Source organism: Lutra lutra, chromosome 4, assembly GCF_902655055.1.
Source record: "Lutra lutra chromosome 4, mLutLut1.2, whole genome shotgun sequence".
NCBI lineage: Eukaryota > Metazoa > Chordata > Mammalia > Carnivora > Mustelidae > Lutra > Lutra lutra.
The window spans coordinates 169,987,338-170,003,175 of record NC_062281.1 but is presented as its reverse complement, the minus strand read 5'-3'; the positions used below and the strand labels follow the sequence as shown (position 1 = coordinate 170,003,175).

The following is a 15,838-nucleotide window of genomic DNA, read 5'->3' as shown; positions in this document are numbered from 1 at the left end:
ATCCGCTTTCATGTGCTTTACTTTGTCGGACTCTCTCAACAACTCTATGGGATAGAAATTACCAGAGTCATACCATAGGGGAGGAAACCGAGACTCACAGAAGGGAGACGTTTTGCTCAAGGTCACAAAACGAGAGGTGGCAGGGCAGACACTGAAAGCCAGGGGCCCGGATTCTCAGCTCAGAGACCTTGCGACAACAGAAGAAGGCCGCCAGTGGGTGGGGCTCAGGCCCTCCCTCCAGGCTGGTTCCAAAATGGTGGGGGTAGTGGCGTCAGCAACGCCCCCGCCCCTTCCGTCCACCTCCCTCCTTCTTCCCCAGGCCACCCAGGCGGGGGGAGGGGATGGAACGGAGCAACCCACGTGACTGCCGACAACCTGGCGCGTGACGCAAAGCGGCGGGTCCAACGCTCGCCTTGCCTTGTGGAAAACGTAGTTCAGCCGACCATCAAGTGGGCAAGGAGAGACAGGCCTAGCACTACATTTCCCAGGAGTCAGCGGGCGACGCCGCCGCTGCCGCCGTCGGAGAGCGGGGACGCGGGGCGCGCTGTCGGGCGGGGGCGAGGTTGGGGCCGGTTGTGCCGTTGCGAGGTGCAGCTGCGATCGCCGCGGTGGGCCCAGGTGAGTGAGGGCCTCTGATGGGGATTAGGGCAGTTCCACCGGCTCTAGTCGTTCTGTCTTTTGTCTTTCCTCCGCGGCGGCTGGGTCAGGGTCCTCGGCAGGTCCGGCACGGAGCCGCTCCCCCGCGCCTCCCCCCAGGCCTTCTCTGAGCGGGCCCAGCTCTCTCCGGCTCCTCCCCTTCCCCGCCCTTCAGGGCTTCCCCTCGCTCCGGCCTAGCTCCCGACGCCCTGGGCCGCCTTTTCTCCTGAGCAGCTCCTACCCTTTTTTCCCCCCTTCCTGCATGCTTCGAGGAAGAGGCCTCCACCTCTCCCATTTCTCTTTTTAGTCGTAGGAACCCTATTATTTGGATTTCTCCCTTTCCCGGAACTCTTTTGAGTGCTCACCCCCCCTCCCCCCGCCCCGTTCTCCATTGGCCTGGTTCTGTCCTCGTAGGGCGCATGTGGCTGGCACTCAGTAAATGGTAGTCCGTCTTTTCTGCCTTGCGGCCAGAGGAGGCATAGTCCAAATTTATCTGCTCCAGGAACATTTGTGCGCCCACTTTTATTTCAGTCTCTTGGGTCGGAGGTGAGGCCGACTTGCATTCCAGTGGTGATCGGCGTGTGTTCTGGTTGTAGGGGGCAGTTTTTTGTTGTTGTTGTCGTTGTTTTTTGTTTTGTTTTTTGCTTCCCTTAGCACCTCAGCAACTTTTATCAGCTCTTCTTATTGTCTTTCAAAATCTTAAGGGTGGAGCACGGCGGCAGAAGCTGGGGAGTAGCGCTGGTGCCGAGAAGTTCGGAGCCATCAGTGGTCGCAGGGTGTTTACAGGGAGGTTGTTAATTGCATTGAAGGAGAAACCTCAGAATGTGGTAGAGCCTGGCGGCCTATGAAGCTTCAGGTGGCAACATAAGAGATGCATCCTGGAGCCAGCCTGCCTAGGTTCAAATTTTGGCCCTGTTAGCTTTTGATTTTAGGTCCAGGGGCGTCGCTTCCAGGTGCCTCAGTTTCCTTATCTTCAGAATAGTGGTAAGTAACAGTGGCTACTTTATAGACTGATTGTGAAGATTAAATGAGATTAAATTGAATACCGCTTAGCTCATTTCCTGGCAAGTATTAAACGACATCGTTATTACCATCATTACCATTATAGGATTTTCTGGATGGTGGGCCCAGGGTGGAAAGGAAGGTGTCAACACCAGCGTTTTCCTTTCCTTTCTGGTGGTCGTCCTTTTTTTTTTGTTTGTGGAAATATTGTGTGTTCCGTTATCTGAACAGTTTGATGTGTGTATCATTAAGTAGAAGCCTGTTGGCAACGGTTCCTGCCATGAGCAACTTGTGGAGCAACTCGGGCTTAGTTTGCTCTTTGCTGGGAATTCCATTTTGTGAACTAGGGCACACACTTTAGCAATATCAAAAAACAAACTTACATTTAGGTTTGATTGTATCTCGTAAAAAGTGAATTGAAGTTTTCAGAAGAAGAAGTTGTTTACCTGAAAATCTTTTCTGTCGAATACAGGCTTATCACTTTGTTTTTTTAACTCTTTTGGCATCAGTGAGGGGTCTCCGGTTTTGGAGACTGACATTTTTAGTCTGCAGATGTACCCATTTTAGTGGTGGTGGTGATAGTAATAATCGTAGTGACAGTAGGTCACATACAGGCACTTCTTGAATTTGGTTTAGCCAAGTGAAACTGCAGGTTACAAAAACAGTGTCCTGTTTTCGTCCTGAGAAATTGCAAGGAGGAAGCTTGGAACACTGCTGAGATTAACTCCCAGGTGGGGAGAGATGAGGCAGACCGAGAGAGCACCGACCTACAACTATTAGTTTATTTCGAATGGATAGGCCCAACCACTAGATTCTTGAGACGTTAGCCTGTTTGTCTTGGGCACAATGACATCCTGAATCGAAGGCAGTATGGTTAATGCTGTTCTCAAAAAAAATTAGATTTTGATGGATTGCTTCACATAGTTACTCTGTAAACATGTAAGATTGAGTCGTTCAGTATTTGGCTGATTGATTCAACAAATAGTCCTTGAGAACATACCATCTACTGGCTTCTGTGCTAGGCTCTGGGAGTACAGGGGGGTGTGAGACAGAAGGGGTCTTGCTGTTGGAGAGGTTCCAATAGAGTGGGGTAAGATAAAACTGGTAAGCAAATGACAGATTGAGAAAAGTGATGTGGGGATAGCAAGCAGGGACTCTAGTAGACACTAACAAGGGACATCTAAGGGTGGTTAGAGAAATTCTTTCGGGCACAAGTGAGGATACAGTTTTGTAGGAGAGAGCATTCCATGTGGAGGGAACAGCAAGCACCAAAACTTGAAGATGGGGAGAGGTCAGTGCTTTCAGCCCTGAAAAGAGGCCCAAAGTAGCTGACACAGTGAGAACGGTTACAGAACAGATGGACAGGTAAGGTTATTTGGGGAAGCCGTCAAAGGCTTCTGATTGATATTTTAAAATCACTTTTGCAGAGGTATTGAAGATGGGGAGGATATCATTTAAGAGGCTGCTGTACTGGTTTAGGCCAGACATGGTAGTTGCCTAAAGTAGAAGGATGGAATGGAGATTTATTGGTGGGAAGAAGTGGGGGGTTTGGAGATAACGTAGATATAATATTCTTCGGAGGAGGCCGTTCTTAATCTTTGGTCCATGGACTGTAGGGGCCCATGAGTCGTAAAAATTTTTGTGAGGGAGTGCATTTTCTCAAAGGTTTGATACCTTCCGTCTTATTCATTAGTCTCAAAATTTTAAGAACACTGCTCTAGAGCCTGTAATGCAGGTTTATAACCCATAAAAAAGTAGTTGCCCACAGCTTCTCAGCAGAGTTGAGTCCTGGGTATCCTTCTAAAAGATTGCTTTTCTTTGTCCTTTTCTCCTTTCCTCCCTCCCTCCCTTTCTTTCTTTCTTTCTTTCGTAACCTCTACACCCCACATACGTCTCAAACTCACACCCCCCAAATCAGCAGTTGCCCTGAGAACTGAGCCTGCCAGCCACCCTTTTCTTAGTCTTTGATGGGAACTTTTTTTTTTTTTTAAAGATTTTATTTATTTATTTCACAGAGAGAGATCACAAGAAGGCAGAGAGGCAGGCAGAGAGAGAGATAGAGGAGGAAGCAGGTTCTCTGCTGAGCAGAGAGCCCGATGCGGGACTCGATCCCAGGACCCTGAGATCATGACCTGAGCCGAAGGCAGAGGCTCAACCCACTGAGCCACCCAGGCGCCCCGGGAACTTTTTTTTTTTAATCGAGGCTAAATGCTGTGCCATTGATCGTCTTTTAGTTTCCTTTTGTCTGCAAGATATGGGCTGATGCACATGCTGAGGAAGCTAAACATTTGTGAGCTCTGTTTCATGAAAATACATTTCCTAATGTTTTCTTCCACTGGAAGAAAGTTCCTACAAGTGGAGCACTTCAGTGTATGAAGAGCAAGATCATTTTCTTTTTGCTTTCCTTCAGTTAGGGGTTTCAGATGTATATTCCTATTTTTGAGTATATTTTTACACGACAGTGTGTTATTGGAGGCATAGGGTGTACATTGTACCCCAGAGTTAAAACTGTACCACTGAAAGAACCATGTATTTTTCTTTTCACGACAGAGGTTGAAAACTGAAGGCATATGGACTAAATCCAATCTCTAGGTGTGTTTTGCTTGGCACACTCACAAAGTCTTGTAAATTTGAATTCATTGTCAACATTAAAAAACAAGGAGATTTTATGTAAACATTTGAATTCAGGCTGCCTTTGAAAAATCGGTTCTGGCAGCATTGGACCTTGTGGTTGGGCATGTCCTCTCCAGTTTGTCAGAGACCTCCCTGCAGCCTGATACTTATCCCTGACATGCGGTGAAATGTCACTTGATACTATTTTACACCTTATATTACTTGTCTGTCTGTAGGCACTTGAGTTGGGTCTCCCTGTTCTAGATACATGATACAGGTCTCTAATGCTACCACTTAAGCTTTTTTTTTTTTTTGTCTTGATGTTATATCACTGTTAAAAATTGTTTTATGTCTTGTTGCCTTATTTTTTGCAGGCCAATGAGGGAGATAAGTCCAAAACATTGAATTACTTAGTTTCCAAACTCAAGAAACCCAAGGGCTTTTAGAAAGCCAGAAGGCATTGATCTGACCCCATCCCATGCCTTTTAGCTGGCATGGGTGTCCTCATTTTTGTTCTGCCTGATTTGGTTTTTAGCATCTGGAATGTGGTAACTGCAAAGCTGGGCTTGTTTCAGAACATAGAAGGCCAAGCAAAGAGAAGTTGCTGAATGTCTAATTAGAAGACTTTTGGCACTTGTCTTTAGGCATGAGGACCAAGGTGTGTGTGTTTAATTTGCTTATATGAAGTCCATTGCTTTGCTTTCAGTAATGCTGTGGCTTTTTTGTTCTTTGAGGGGTAATAACTCTCCTTTTTTTTTTTTTTTTTTGAGATTTTACTTTTTTATTTGAGAGAAAGAGATAGCAAGAGAGAGCATAGCCGGGAGGAGTGGGAGAAGCAGACTCCCGCTGAGTAGGGAGCCTGATGAGGGGCCCCATCCCAGGACCCTGGGATCAGGACCTGAGTGGAAGGCAGACGCTGAACAGACTGAACCACCCAGGCGCCCCAGTAACTCAATTTTTTCCTTCTATTTTGATAATAAGGGCAGCATAAATAAAGAATTGATAGAGGACATCAAAAGAGACTGCTTTCTAAAGTTACCCAGATTTCTTCACTACAGGGCTCCATTACATCCGGGCTTCCCAGAAGATGGTCCCAATGTGTCTAAAGAATGTGTCCCTACAGTCTTGACTAATAGCTTTGGCTGGCAGACTGTGGGCTATCAGAAAAACACTTTAAAAATGGAGGAGATTGAGGAATTTGGTCAGATGCCAGAGTGGGGTTGCCCACTAGAAAAAATTGGGTAAATTTTTGAAGATAAATTCTTGTTTCACGGGCACCTGGGTGGCTCACTGGGTTAAGCCTCTGCCTTCGGCTCAGGTCATGATTGCAGGGTCCTGTGATCGAGCCCCGCATTGGGCTCTCTGCTCAGCAGGGAGCCTGCTTCCCCCTCCCTCTCTGCCTTCTGCTCTGCCTATTTGTGATGTGTCTCTGTCAAGTAAATGAATAAAATCTTTGAAAAAAAAAATTCTTGTTTCAGATAAAATGAAGTACTTTGTGTAGTCTTAAATTTTTTTTTTAAGATTCTATTTAATTGACATCATGAGTGGGGGGAAGGGTGCAGGGAGAGGGAGAGGCAGACTCCCTGCTGAGCAGGGAGCCTAGCATGGGGCTCAGTCCCAGGGACCTGAGCCAAAGGCAGATGCCCAGCTGACTGAGCTACCCAGGCACCTGTTGAACGAGGCCTTTCTTGACCACTCTATCTATAGGGTATTCCTTTCATCACCTCGCCACCCCCCAGCACATTATTACTATGGGACATTATTTTATTTTTAAGATTTTATTTATTTATTTATTAGGGCGAGAGTGCGCGCATGTGCTCCCAGAGGGAGGAGGAAAAGAAGGGGGACAAGCAGACTCTGCTGAGTGCAGAGCCTGACATGGGGCTCAACCTCACACGTGACCCTGAGATCATGACCTGAGCTGAAATAAGAGTCAAAGGCTCAACTGACCGAGCCACCCAGGGGGTCCCTGTGGGATGTTACTTTAATCCACTATGTCTTCACCTCTGTAGAGAGTAAAGCAGGGATTTGTTTGATTCACTGCTGAGTCCCCACAGCTAGGATGTTCTCTGTCACCTAGAAGGGGCTTATTAAATACTGAAAGAAGGGTGAATTAATACAGGAAGACCTATGCTGAATAAGGTTGGCTGTCTCTGGAAGTTCTCCCACTGTTATGTCCTGATTTACTCAGATTCTCTTAAGCTTCCAGTTGAAAATGATTCGTATGGTGGTAGGTGAGGAGATTGCAAAGGGGCAGGAAGGTACTTTCTGGAATGATAGAAATATTCCATATATGTATATATTTTAAAGCCCAACCTGGGGCTTGAACTCAGCGACCCTGGGATCAAGACCTGAGCTGAGATCAAGAGTCAAGACGCTTAACTGACTGAGCCACCCAGGTACCCCTGAAACACTCCATATTTTGGTTGGGGCAGGGCTTTGGGTAGTGCTTCACAGTATATTTTGTTGAAACTGACCAAACTATTCTTACAATGTGTACATCCTTTGTAAGTGAATTACTAAATTGATTTATAAAAATTGGTTTTCAAAACCCATTCTCTCAAGGTTGTTCTGTAAAACTGAAGTGACTAAGTAGTTTGTGATGATGATGATTGTTTTTCTTGAATTTTTTAGTAAGTTTAACCAAATATGGATTGGACAGGAGATTTTAAAATACCATTTGGAGTGAAGAGGGTGCGTAAGGAGCTATTGAGGGAAGAGACTGAGCTGGCAGGACTCCGAGCAGCCCTCCCGTTTCAGTCAGAGCAGTTCTGCATTGATAATTTTTACCTAGGGGTTCTGCTTAACATTTCATTTTTATTTATTTAAAGGTTTATTTCTTTAAAGAAATTCACGTATTTTATTTATTTTTACGATTTTATTTATTTGCCAGAGACAGAGTGCACACGTGCTTGCACAAGCGGGGGAGTGGGAGGCAGAGGAAGAAGCAGGCTCCTTGCCAAGCAAGGAACCTGATACAGGACTCATCCCAGGACCCTGGGATCATGACGTGAATTGAAGGCAGATGCTTAACTGCCTGAGCCACCTAGGTGTCCTGTTTTGTTTGTTTGCTTTTAAGATTTTATTAATTAGAGACACGAAGGGCACAGAGGAGGAATGAGAGTGAGGAGCAGACTCCCCAGTGAGCAGAGAGCCCGATGGGGGGCCTGTCCCAGACCCTTGAGATCATGACCTGAGCCGCCCAGGTGCCCTGTCCCCTATCATTTTATTTTAAGTAGGCTACATATGCAGCATGGGGCTTGAACTCAAGACCCTAAGTTTAAGAGTTGCTTGCTCTGCTGAGCTAGCCAGGCACCCTGAAATTTATTTTTAAAGTAATCTCTAGGGGCTCCTTGGTAGTTCAGTTGGTTAAGCAACTGCATTTGGCTCAGGTCATGATCCCAGGGTTCTGGAATCAAGCCCTGTATCAGGCTCTGTGCTCAACGGGGAGTCTGCTTCTCCCTCTGCCTCTGCCTGCTGCTCCCCCTGCTTGTGCTCTGTCAAATAAAAATAAAATCTTTTGGGGCTCCTGGATGTCTCAGTGGGCTAAGCCTATGCTTTTGGCTGTAGTCAGGATCTCAGAGTCCAGGGATTGAGCCCTACATTGGGCTCTCTGCTCAGTGGGGAGCCTGCTCCCCCCCCCCCCCGCCTCTCTAAGATTTTTATTTATTTATTTATTTGGGGGGAAAGGACAGGAGGAGAGGAAGAGAGTCTCAAGCAGACTCTGCACTGAGCATGGAGCCCAGTGTGGGGCTCGATCTCATAACTCTGAGATCACAACCCGAGCTGAAACCCAATGGTCAGATGCCTAACTGAGTGAGCCAGCCAGGTAGCCCCAAAATAAAATCTTTAAAAAAAAAAAAAGGTAATCTCTACACCAATGTGGGGCTCAAACTAATGAACACAAGATCAAGAGTTAGATGCTCTACTGACTGAGCCAGCCAGGCACCCTAACATTTCTTTTTCTTTTTCTTTTTTTTTAAGACTTCATTTATTTATTTGTCAGAGAGAGAACAAGCAGGGGGAGCAGCAGGCAGAGGGAGAAGCAGGCTCCCAGGTGAGCAAGGAGTCCGACGCATGACTTGATCCCAGAACTCTGAGATCATGACCTGAGCTGAAGGCAGATGCCCAACTGACTGAGCCATCCAGATGTCCTGAATATCTTTTCTTATAGAGAAGGAAGCTTAATTTTTTAAGATTTATTTATTTGAGAGGAAGAGAGCACCTGCACATGCAGGGATAGAGGGAGAGAGAATCTTCAGCAGACTCCCCGCTGAGCATGGAACCCGAGGTGGGACTTGATCTCATGAACCTAGCTAGCTAGCATCATGACTTGACTTGAAATCAGGAGTCAGAGACTTAACCACCTGAGCCACCCAGGCACCCCTGCAGTTTTTTTTTTTTTTTTTAATATTTTATTTATTCATTTGACAGAGATCACAAGCAGGCAGAGAGGCAGGCAGAGAGAGAGAGGAGGAAGCAGGCTCTCTGCTGAGCAGAGAGCCCGATGCGGGGCTCGATCCCAGGGCCCCGAGATCATGACCTGAGCCGAAGGCAGCGGCTTAACCCACTGAGCCACCCAGGCGCCCCCCTGCAGTTTTTTTAATGGAAAAATTTTTGATACGGTTCATCCAGAGTGCCAGCTTCCTGATAAAACCTGATAACTACTCTCATCATTAGTGAGTCGTGTATTTGCATACATAAACCATGAATGTGAGTGAAAGATAACACTGAGTTTCAAAGTTGTCAACTGAATTATTGCTGTGGTTATTTGGAAATTAAGATTTTATGTGATAGTCAAAACTATACATAAACTGTAACAATATGTTACTCCAGCTAGAATTTTGACCTTGCCCTTCTCAGCTCATCTTATTCTGGTAACTAATCTGAGAGCTGCCAACAAGAAACAGAGGGTACTTTCTGAGGAGAGGATCTTAGGTTTCCGTGTTGGGTATTAATTTTCACAGCAAAACTATAGGGATACAGGCTTTGTCTTCTAGATTATTCATCCTCCTTCCTTTATTCCTTTTGGTGAATAAGAACCCATCATTGTTCAAGTATTCAAATCCTGGATACCCCCCCCCTTTTTTTTTTTCTAAAAATCTTACTTATTTATTAGAGGATAAGCAAGGGGAGCAGCAGGCAGAGGGAGGAGAAGCAGGCTCCCCACTGAGCAGGGAGCCCGAGCGCAGGACTCAGTCCCAGGGCCCTGGGATCCTGAGCTGAAGGCAGACGCTTAACCAACTGAGCTACCTAGGCGCCCAGTATACATATTGTCTCCTATCATAAAGCCTTATGTGTGCAAAACTTAGCTTTTCCTATAGTAACTCTTGAGTAATCTAGTATTCTGTTGAAAATACTACCTTTTCCTGTTGAAAACTTACTCTCTTAGTTGCTTGGTGGTTCAGTCAGTTAAGTGTCCCACTCTTTTTTTTTTTTTTTTTTTTAAAGATTTTATTTATTTGACAGAGATCACAAGTAGGCAGAGAGGCAGGCAGAGAGAGAAGGGGGAAGCAGGCTCCCTGCTGAGCAAAGAGCCTGATGCGGGGCTTGATCCCAGGACCCTGAGGTCATGACCTGAGCTGAAGGCAGAGGCTTGACCCACTGAGCCACCCAGGAGCCCCAAGTATCCCACTCTTAATTTGGCTCAGGTCATGATCTCATGGTCATGGGATCCAGCTCTGCATTGGGCTCCCCATGCACTGAGTGTGGAACCTACTTGGGGTTCTCTCTCTCTCTCTCTCCGTCTGCCCTTCCCCCCCTGCTCATGTGCTCTCTCTCGTACTCGCTCTCTCTAGCACTCTCTCTGTCTCAGAAACAAACTTACTTTTTCTTGGGGTGTCTGGCTGGTTAGTCCGTAGAGCATGCAGCTCTTAATCTTGGGGTTGTGAGTTTGAACCCCATGTCAGGTGTGGAGATAACTTAAAATAAATAAAATCTTTTAAAAAACCGCACAACCTTTTCTTGACTACATTTCTTGTTATATCGTATTTAGTGTTTTTCTTTTTCTCTCATTGAGCAGTCAGCACCTGAACTGGATTTAATACAGAGTAAGGCAAAATCCTAGGGATTTAGCCTGATCTCTGCTTTCCATTGTATAGATATTTGTGCATCAACTTAGTTTTTTGAAGATGATTCTGGAAACAGAATTACCTTTAAGGGTTTGATTTTCTTTGTTGCTTGATGATTATGTAAGTACATTGCTGAGGGAAAGACCCTCTCCCTTCCAACTTCTTGGATTTTTTTTTTTTTTCTCTCCAAACTGCAACCTTTTAGAATATAATGTGCTATGTGGTTTACATATATCAGTTCATTTAATTCTCATAATAGATTATAAGATTAGTGTAGCTACTTTTTAGAGATGGGCAAATCAGTAAAGGTTATGCTCAAGCCTGCACAAAACGAGTCAGGACGCTCATCCGTGTTAGTCTTGTGTTCACAAGGCTCTTGCTCCTTACCACTCTGCCACTGTTGAGCAGATAACATGGGCTTATCCTTCCATGTGGAGTTGTTTCTTTGATTTGACCCTAAGAACGTTGCTTTATGAATCCTATTTCACTCTGAAAGTGTTTGCAAAAATCTAAATGTGTTTGACCAAGAAGTTTGTGAGGCACGTGGGAATGCTAGTACTCTTCTGTCGTCACTATCCTAGAGGATCTCTTTTCTCTGGAGGCTGAGAAAGGGAATCTAAAGAGAGCACAACCACAGCGTTCAGCATCGTATAAACCTTTTTTTCATGCTTTAAAAAACATGCAATATGAAGACATCTAAAAATACAAAGAATAGTACAAGGGGTAGTGATATATTTAAGAGATCAATTTAATTTATGAACTAAAACTCCACTTCTACAGTTGAATCTTCTAGGATTGTTCTCCCCTTCTCTCAACCATGTTTTTGTTTTTGGTGTTTAACATACTTATGGTGTGGTGCCTGGGTGATCTGCCTTTGGCTCAGGTCAAGGTCCTGGGGTCCTGGGATGGAACCCTGTATGGGGCTCCCTGCTTGCTCAGTGGGGGACCTCCTTCTCCCTCTCCTCCTGCTCCCCCTGCTGTGCAAGATCTCTCTCTCTCACTCTGTTAAATGGGTAAATTAAAAAAAAAAAAAAACCAGTTTGTAAAGGGACACACAAAATAACAAGGTACGGGTTTTTCTAGACTTCTCTTAAATATACATGTTTTCTGAGGCACCTGGGTGGCTCAGTGGGTTAAGCCTCTGCCTTGGCTCAGGTCATGATCTCATAGTCCTGAGATCAAGCCCCACCTTGGGCTCTCTGCTCATCAGGGAGTTCCCCCCCCATGCTGGCTGCTCTGCCTACTTGTGAGCTCTCTCTGTCAAATAAATAAATAAAATCTTAAAAAAAAAAAAATACATGCTTTCCTGTACAAAATGTGGTATCATTCTTTTGTGGTTTTAAGCTTCATATGTTTAGTATTGATTTGTTTTGGTAACTTTCTGCACAGGCTTGTGTGTAGGATTCATTTATGGTATATGTGTTTTTCATTTTCATTGCTGTACTTTTTTTTTTAAAGATTTTATTTATTTATTTGACAGAGAGAGATCACAGTAGGCAGAGAGGCAGGGGGGGTGGGGGGGTGGGGAAACAGGCTCCCTGCTGAGCAGAGAACCCCATGCGGGGCTCCATCCCAGGACCCTGACCTGAACTGAAGGCAGAGGCTTTAACCCATTGAGCCACCCAGGTGCCCCGGATTGTGGGTTCTCAGTCACAGGGCTCTCTGCTCTTTGACAAAGTCTGCTGTTGACTGCCTTGAGGCTAACACACCCTGTACGGGGTCTCGTGGTAGCAAATTTTGTCTTTATTCTAGCACTTCAGGTCACAGTTATTTTTTTCAAATAACTTACTGAGATTTAGAAATAGATCCATAAATATGTAAGTGTGGGCCGTCTGGAAGTTGTTTTAATAACCAGGTTCTCAGCGTAATGATAAGAGAATGATGAGATAAACTCCTGTGTTGTATTGTAGGGACTTGGAAGGATACAGAGTTTCTGATTCACCTTTGTGCTTTCCATGGTGCCCAGGGAAGGAAATTAAGAATGATTTATTTATTTGTTTATTTATTTAAAATTATTATTTTTAAGTAGTTTCTACACATTGTGAAACTTGAACTCATAACCCTGAGATCAAGAGTTGCACCTTCCACCAACTAAGCCAGCCAGGTGGCCCAAGAATTATTTATTACTATTATTTGAATGCTTGCTTTATTACTAGGAACTGTACTAAAATTTAGATTTTTCCTCATTTAAATATTATAGCAGCTTATGAGGTAGTGTTACTCCTCTAATTTATAGATCAGGAAACTGAGGCTTAAAAGGGAATGTTTTAAACTAATTTTTACATGACTCCAGGGCCTATAATATTTCTTGTTTCAGTATGCTGCCTAACAAAGACATCATTCATAGTGTGCTCAGTGAGTGTTAACTGGGTGAAATACTTGTGAAATGTTTAAAAAAAAAAGTTTAAGGTCATTGTTTTTGATCTTTATGATAGTATTTTTAGAAGAGACAGATTAGCCACTCCTGATAGGCCAACTTAATGTCTTAATAATAGGACATCCTCAAGGCAAGGTAACATGTGCTTGGGGGTTGTGTTCCAAAATTTAAAAGTTAAAATAAGGGACGGGGACTGGAAGTTGGATATAAGGAGGGTAGAAATTAGGGAGAGGACCGCTTTTCATTGTCACCCTTGTACCATTTGACATTTTTACTATGTATGTACTCAAAGGAAAACTAGGTAAGCAGAATTAAACACTTTGCTCAGGCAAATAAAAGCTTAGGTAATATTTCAAGTTCCATGATTCTGTGCATGTTTTTCCCTTTTATAAAACTATACGTGTGCGACAACATGGATGAACGTTGAAGACATGCTAGGTGATAGAGACTCTACGTAAAAGACAAATCTTGTATTCCCCTTACATGAGATACCTAGAGCAGTTAAATTCATAGAGTAGAATGGTGGTTGTGGGTGGGGAGTTACTCTTTTATGGGTACACAGTTTTAGTTTGGGAAGATGAAAAAGTTCTGGATGTGGATGGTGGTGATGATGGTATAACAGTGTAACAACAGAACTGTACACGAAAAAATGGTTAAAAGTCCGTTTTATTTATTTTTCTATAGTAAATATATAGCCAATATTCATTTGTTTGGTTTGTTTGTCACTCAGCAGACATGTACCTAGACACTGGGGATACAAAAACGAATTTGGTCTAGTAACATTACACTAACATGACACTACTAGTGGTTTTCAAGGAGATAGAGGTTTAAGTTTTTAGGAAATCTTAGCTTGTAAAAGTTTTGCAATGTGATAAAAAGATGAATTCTGGGAAAGCAACTGTTAGGATTTCCTGGCAGTCTTAACTGCTGGTTGATCCAGAGGATTCTGATGTGAATGTTATTTTGCCCCAAGGTATTTGAGCATAGCCTGAAAGCATGATTTTTAAAAATTACCAATCTGGGTGGAAACTGTCAGGTGCACGGATGGCATATTGATCCTTCTCTGTCTCTCGTGAATTGAGAACCTGGGCATAGACTAGTGGTGTCATTTAAGCGGCAGACTCATCATCCTGGAATCAAGTTTAGGCTTGGGTTTATTGCCAGAGTGTAGGGCTTCTTTAAAAGGTTCTGAAGCTATACGAGTGTCTACCTCATATTCTGAGTCTACCATAGAGACAAATTCTGAATTCTCAGGAGAATGATAGTTGTTTAATGACCATGTGATTACCTATACTAGCTGGTGGAAGTCTGGTTTTTTAATTCTGATTTTTGACGTTGGCCTGTACGAATAAGTATCGTTTGAGGTACTTCACATACATCTAATTCATTCAGTTTTAATAACAGCTCTAGGTAGTGGGAATCAGTTCTACAGATGAGGAGACAGATAGTGGGATTTAATAAAGTAACTTACCACATGTTTCAGAACTACTAGTTGGTGGTGCTGGGAATCAAAGGTAGTCCGCCTTTAGAGCATGTGTGGTTTTGTATTATATATTGGGCCAGTGCTTTGGAACTTGCTTTGGGATGATTGATTACTAATTTTATTTGTCTTACTATCATTTGTTGGGTATAAGGATTAAAAAGTGACAGTTTCTACCATTTGAGACCCCCACAGTTTTGAGAATTACTGCTCATTGAGGGTATATTCTTAAATGGCCATTTGCACTAAATGCCTTTGTTAGGCAAATGGCGTAGAACCAGAGTTTGCAGACTTTTTCTCTCTAGAGAGAAAGAAAACAAATATTTAAATTTTTAAAATTTTTATCTTTTTAAATAATCTCTACACCCAGTGTGGGGCTTGAACTCCCTACCCTGAGAGTCACATGCTCTACTGATTGAGGCAGCCAGGCTCCCCAAGAAAACAAGTATTTTACTGACAGAATTCAAAATGTAATAGTCGAATACAATTTCTGTAAGGCAGGTGTGTTACAGGAGTAGAATTCACTTTGGGAGATAATATTTCACATGGGGTTCAAAGTTAGCTTTATCCATCAAAATGGATGGCAGATGTATATCTGTTAATGCTGAAATCTTTAGTGAGATTGCACATATGTCATCTTTGAAAATGTCTTTACACAGACAGGTATTGCCAAATAATCCATGAGCATATGATTTTTTTTTTTAAGATTTTATTTATTTATTTGACAGAGAGAAATCACAAGTAGGCAGAGAGGCAGGCAGAGAGAGAGGAGGAAGCAGGCTCCCTGCTGAGCAGAAAGCCCGATGTGGGGCTCGAACCCAGGACCTGGGATCATGACCTGAGCCGAAGGCAGTGGCTTAACCCACTGAGCCACCCAGGCGCCCCGAGCATATGATTTTTTTGAGCATATGGTTTATTTGAGCACATTCATCACTTGGAAGGCATTTATAGAATTCTGTTAGATTCATTTCTTGATATTTGCCTTTTTGGGTACCATTACACTGCAGAGTAATCCTTTCCAATGGTAGATTAGATGGAAGTTTTGTGGGTTTTTTTTTTTTTTTTTTAAGATTTTATTTTTAAGTAATCTCTACACCCAAAGTGGGGCTCAAACTCACAACTTCAAGATCAAGAGCCACACACTCACCTGACTGAGCCAGCCAGGAATTCCTAGATGAAAGCTTTTCACTTGCACATCTAGATGATTTTGAAAGATGGATATTTACTTTGCACTTTCCTGAAGATCGGAAATAATGCTGGAAGTGTAGTTTGAATGAAAAAAGATAGGTCTTTCAAGTTTTTTTTTTTTCTAAGATTTTATTTATTTATTTGACAGAGATCACAAGTAGGCAGAGAGGCAGGCAGAGAGAGAGGGGGAAGCAGGCTCTCCGCTGAGCAGAGAGCCTGATGCGGGCCTTGGGGCTCGATCCCAGGACCCTGAGATCATGACCTGAGCCGAAAGCAGAGACTTAACACTCTGAGCCACCCAGGTGCCCCGGTCTTTCGAGGTTTTGTGTGAACAGAGATATCATTGTGTTAACTTTGATAGTACAGGAGGAGTGAATAAGGTAACACTTTACATTACCTGAGGTTCAGACAGTGTTTGCTGTTCAAGTTAATTTGCTGTTATAATGTATTTCCCATAAAAATGCTATTTTT

The 15,838-nt window shown here is 43.6% G+C and overlaps 1 protein-coding gene across 4 annotated transcripts in view; it reads left to right on the top strand.

The window, feature by feature from the left end:
- Window positions 1–469: 469 nt before the first annotated feature.
- The window catches only part of THRAP3 (thyroid hormone receptor associated protein 3), a 72,903-nt gene continuing 57,534 nt past the window's right edge, over window positions 470–15,838 (top strand). For 2 of the 4 annotated variants that reach the window (XM_047725581.1, XM_047725578.1), the window contains exon 1: window positions 470–618. The gene's annotated coding sequence lies outside the window, so the exon portion shown is untranslated. Of the gene's footprint in view, window positions 619–1,041; window positions 1,621–15,838 lie in introns of those variants that run through there. The other 2 variants (XM_047725580.1, XM_047725579.1) reach the window with 2 other exon arrangements.